Source organism: Pseudonaja textilis, chromosome 3 (genome assembly GCF_049901715.1).
Source record: "Pseudonaja textilis isolate UNSWEBS1 chromosome 3, rPseTex1.2, whole genome shotgun sequence".
Taxonomy (NCBI): Eukaryota; Metazoa; Chordata; class Lepidosauria; order Squamata; family Elapidae; genus Pseudonaja; species Pseudonaja textilis.
In genome coordinates this window covers 91239784-91245783 of record NC_141992.1, presented here as the reverse complement: position 1 = coordinate 91245783, position 6000 = coordinate 91239784, and positions in this window count along the sequence as shown.

Sequence of the window (6000 nt, the reverse complement as noted above, 5' to 3'; positions counted from 1 at the left end):
ACCTTGTAGTCATCTAGTCTAACCCCCTGCCAAAGCAGGAGACCCTACACCATTTCTGACAGATGGGAGTAGAGATGCAAAAAGGGAATGTTCAGGGACTGCCCCACATAGCCCATCTTTGACCTAAGCTATGGCTAAATTCTTATTGAGCTAAGGCAAAACCATAGTCTTATTTAACACAATATGTGAACTTAGCAAAGTTTTCTTTTCTTAAGCAATATTGGAAATATGGAAAGTTCCAATAACTAGTGCTGGAGATATTGAATATAAAAAAGTGATGAAAAAAGCCCAAGTTGAAAGAATGTGTTTTTCTGGTGAGAAGTGAACATTATCTTACCCAAAAGGTTTCAGTAGGTTTTCCATTTTGGGACAGAGTAATTTTGAAAGGCTGATAGAAATGATCTCATCAAGACAAACAAGTGCAATAAAGTTTCATTTTCCATAATGTAAGATGTTATTGTATGTACATACTACAGCTGAAAAAAAAATCAAACAAAGGTATGATATATTTAGTAAATAGAAGAAAGGGAAATGTGTTGCCTTCTATCAAGTTGATCTATAAAGCTGTCTTCTCAAGGTTTGATTATAACTTTTAATTCTCAAACATTCAGTTATTTGAATGTGACTTTTAAATAGCACAGTTCCAAACAGTAGCTACTTTAATAGCCACAATTATTCCTGGAATTTCTCTAGCCATCTAACCTAATGATTATTTCAGGGTATGAGCTCTGTAATTCACTTGTGCTTTGCCTTTCTTGAAAGTCCCAGTTTCCAAAACATCTTGAAGGACAACCCCCATCTGAAGTGCATTGTAGGATGTGATAAGGCATAAATGTAAGGCATAAATTTGGTTCCATTATATGAAGTGAGATTTCCCTTCACCAGAGGTAGCACAAATAAATCAACTACCACAAAAACTTCATAATCTGGTCACGATGGCAAATATCTGTAGCTTGGGTGGAGGATGAGGGTGGAGGTTCGTTCATCTTCAGTATCTTCACTATCAGTGACAGTGACATCTCCTAAACTCAATTGAAGATATTACCTAGCTTGGTAATGAAACATTCATAAAATAACCCACAAGTTCATAGCACCATCCTATGTTCTTTTCTTTCTTTAATAGCATAAGAATGGAAAACATTAACCTTTTAAATGTTGTTGGTGTCCAGTACTAGAGGATGGTACAATTTAATTGAAAGGATCTGAGCAGGGATGGGCTTCAAAAATTTTAGGAACGGGTTCTCTGCCTGGTTGCTGGGTGGGCGTGGCCATGGTGAGCATGGCCTCCTGCACCATAGTGGTGGGGGTGTTTTTGCCCTCCCCTGGCTCTGGAGGCTTTCTTTGAGCCTCCAGGAGGGTGAAAACTGCCTCCCTGGGCTCTGGAAACTCTCTGGAAGCTGGAAATGGGCCCATTTCTGGCTTTCCCAAACTGCTGGGAGGCCCGTTTTTCACCCTCCCTGAGCCTTTGCATGTGGGGAGAGGTGGGGTGGGTGGGGCCAGCCAGGAGTGGGGATTTGGGGGTTGCCCAAACTGTGCAGAATCTTAGCTAGAGGGTCTCCGGAACTCCTGTGAACCCCCAGCAGCCCACCCCTGGATCTGAGAAGCTATAGATTCGTCAATTCTATAGAGTGCAACTGGGTCTAGGAGTTGGTTGTCATCCCCAAAACTAATAGCTCTAAACCTTATTTCTGTTCTGCAGCAGATTGAGTAAATCTTAATTCATGGGTGCAATCAGTATCTCATACAATATACACTGCTTTAATTATTTAATCAATTTTTAAAACCACATATCTCAACAAGTGAGGGCATTGAACAATACCAATTTTTTTTTTCTTTAAAAGGAAATCAGTTACATACATAAATTACAACAATTAAAATACACAGCAGCTGAAAAAAATCAACACAATTACACTGATTCAGCCAAGAGACAAGTCCTTTGATACATAGGGCATACTGGTCAGCCAGAGAACCTGGTCTTTATTGCCTTACAAAAAAACATCCAGCTAAAGATCATTCTAATCTTCACTGTGTGAAATCAACAATATATTATTAGTGAAGAGTGTTAAAAGTGAAAACTATTAAGTTAGCTATAGAACATTTTCTTATACTGATGGGACTACTGTACGTTTACATTCTAAACATCTCAAATTTTAGTGTTGACACATATTTGTGTCTTTTGTTTGCTTTGAAGCCAGTGATCATTCCTCACCTAATTGGAAAAGTAATTATTACTTTTTCCCTTTCCACTTTTCCTCAAAATGTCCCAGCAGAATTGTTGAGGCTCCCTATCTTGTTTTCAGATAAGCAATGAAAAAAAAGCATTCTCATGAGAATATAAGATAACTGTTGCTCTTCTCAAGTCACAATGTCTTCTGCAAACAGTTCTTTTCTCATATTAATAACCCAGGATGCTTCCATAATTCTACAGCCAAGATTACAATTTTAAAATGTTGCTTTTTCATTGGTATCTCTTTGGATACCAGTCTGTAATTTGTGCCAAATAACTTGGAATATATTTACAAGTTTATATAAGGCTAGCTATCAAGAAATCAAAATATTATTGCTTCTGAAGAGCAGTCCAGTTTATCTTGAGAACAATCCTAAATATATAATACGTCTTCTACATTCTTGCATAAACAGGGGAATTTCACAGAAATGCTCCAAATCTACAAAATGTACAAATCTACAAAAGGACACCTCTACTGCCAGTGTACTTACTGTACCAAAAGACATCTGATTGTGTATGTTTGGTTCTATTATATGACCATGATTAGTCATTGTTGTGGCTGGATAGGAAACTTTGCTATGAAACATATCACGGAATTGCGCAGGCGGTGTCCAAATGGAGTCTGAGAAGCTGACACAAACTTGTAGATTTTTTTTGTAATGTAAATAAATCTATTTTACAACTCTATATACAACAGACTTGATAGGCAGGCAAACAGGAGCACCATGAGATAAATCACAGATCATACTGGCTACACAGAAGTCAAGAAACAAGGGAAACTCCCCCTCCACAGCAGGGGTGGGATACGACAGGGTTAACTACCAGTTTGGGATTTATGAGCTTCCCTGCACGCTGGCGGGATTTACAAGCTTTCCTGCATGCTGGGAGCCGCGCACCTGTAAATCGTCATCAGCAGTCTGCATTCACAGAAGCAGCCTTTGAAACAGCTCCCTTTTCCTGCTTTTTTAACTGCAGCTGTACTTCGTTCGGCAGCTGAAGTTGAAAAATCAAGAAATAAAGATCAGGTAAGAGCCCGAGTGGGCAGGTGGGCAAAAACATCAGCAGACATAGAACCTGTTCTATGACTGCAGCTCTTCAGAGCTACCGGTTCTACAGAGGTGGACAAAACCGGTAGAAACCCACCCCTGCTCCACAGCCTCAACAATCACTCACACCCCTCCTTATGCAGGAACCTAGACTCTTCACCCAATTAACTATAACTGGGTGTTCTGTCTCAATGCACAGCCTCACTGCTCCAGATACTAAATTTCAATATCTTAACAAAAAAACTTCACATTTCTTGGGTGTGTAGTTACCAACATCTTATGAAGGAAGAGTTTGCCAGGGAGACGACATTTGCAGCAGGAACTATGCAGGAAATATAATAAGTTTCTGTTCAAAGACTCACTTTCAAAATTGAGGGGCAAACATTAACATTTAAGAGAACATTTTTGCTTCTTAGCTTCACCAGACACAGGTCTGAAACTTCTAATAATGGTTATGCCCTTGAAGGTTCTGAAGCAGGGAACCTTATAGCACAGCCTATTTAAAATTTCCTATCTAATACATTGGACTTTACCATTTTGACATTTCTCCCAGAGCTTCTTTTCTGTGCTATTTGCAAAATCTGCTACCTCTGACATGATACCGAATAAGAATTCTATAGATTAATATATTGTATTTGCTCTTCTGAACATGCTGAGAGAAAAACCTCAGATAAAGAAAGTAGATGTAATGCCATTGGCTGCTACATTTTGGACAACGTTTCAGATTCACTGAATTCTGCAATCTCCAAATAGCTGCCATCTTGGATTTTTTTAAACACCTCTCCTTACAGACTTGACCACACTGCCAAAATAATACATCTTGACATATTTCCTTTGTTGGAAGTCATCTAGTCTAAGCTAAAGCATGATTCAGATGAAAGGGGGGGCTCAAAACCACAATTCTTCCCAAGGGACGAATAGACAAATTCTTTTTCCAAGTATCTCAAGTTCTGTTGTAGTTCTTCAGTAAACAAAGCCTACAGTGGGGTGGGGGGGTGGGGAATGTGACCCAACGGTATTCAAACAGATTGCTTTCACAGGGTGGTGAGGACCCTATCACTCTTTAAAGGTTGTTGAACTATAACTCTCAGCAATCCTTATCATTGGCCACAGAGGTGGGATTCAAAAATTTTAACTGGTTCTGTGGGTGTGGCTTAGATGGTGGGCATGGCTTGGTGGTCATGTGACTGGGTGGACATGGCTTGGTGGTCATGTTATTGGCTGGGTGTGGCCAACTCTATCACTCACATCAAGGCACGTATTTCCTCCCCTGGTCTCTCATGACTGTGGGGATGCTTGCAACAGTCATGTGAAAGATGGTCATATGTCACTTTTTTCCATTGTAACTTTGAATGGTCCCTCCACATAAGCAAAGTACCAGCAAAGGAGGGGAAAAAAACTCCAGAGATGTTCCTGAGACAGGAAGTCTAGTCCTGCCAAGAATGTAATAAGGGTTAACGGAGAGGCAGTTTCTGAAAGCAACACCAGAATGTTTCCTTCCTGCCTTCCTTACAGGATTAGGCCAGTAATTTCTTCTAACAACCAGTTCTCCGAGCTGCTTAGAATGTTAACAACCGGTTCTACTGAATAGGTGCAAACTGGTAGAATCCCACCCCTGACTGGCCATGTTATCTGGAGCTGCTAAAGGAGGTATCTGTGATATGGCTAAAAGATGTCTGGTAAAAAGAGTTGATGCCTTCCTTTTTAACTCATGTCCTCTGTCTGACTGGCGTAGCCTTAAAATCAAATATTATCCCCCCTTTTTTGTTTTGGTTTAGTATCTTGGAATTTTGGGGGTGGGGGGTGGGAGGGCTGCTTTCACAGCAGCAGTCATTCAAATGTTTGTGGAGTATGACTTTGTGAATTGTCTGCCTCTTTCCTTTCTTTGTCTATCAACAGATTCAACCACCAGATTGATATTATTTAATTCTGGATTTCAGCAATTGGCTTTAATTTAGCCCAGTGGTGGCTAACCTTTTTGGGCTCCTGTGCTGAAAATTGCATGCATGCTCGCATGCACGCGCTCATGTGCCAGCACCCAGAAGGAAATGTCCGCAGGGCCCCCATGCCCCTATGCATACACACGCAATCTCCCTGCAAGCGCCACATGTCTCTGCGCATGCGTGCACATCTCCTGCACCCCCCCGCATGCATGCCAGATACCCAACAATCAGCAGTGGGGTTCTTCCAGGCAATCTCTTGCGTGCTGGCAGAAGTGGGTCTGTGTGCCACTTCTGGCACATGTGCCATAGGTTCGTCATCACGGATCTAGCCCCTTCATATCTATGATCCCTGGAGTCTGTAGATCATCTGTTTCTTGGGTGCAATTTGAAAACTTTGTTGTTGATTTTGTATTACGGATAGCATATGTTCTTGAATATGAAGACTTTTTGAAAAAAGTATTATGCTTGAAAAACCAGTCTTTCTAATGCTGGAAAAAGTAATTTCATATAGGACTAAGTAGATTTTTGGAAGCTTTTTAACCTTTTTAACCTAATTGCTGATTCCAAGAAAATTACAGTTATTGGGTTTTCTTCCCCCTCGCCTTTCCCTCCTCACCCACCCCAATTTGTCTGCCTTTCCAATATTAATGTCTTCTTTTACCTGTTCAGGTATCTGGTAACCCTAATATGGAGAGATGTTGTTCCCTTTATTCTACTCTAATTCTTAATATGTATAGTTATCAGTAACAGATATTTTTGTACAATTTAAAAAACCCCAACAATT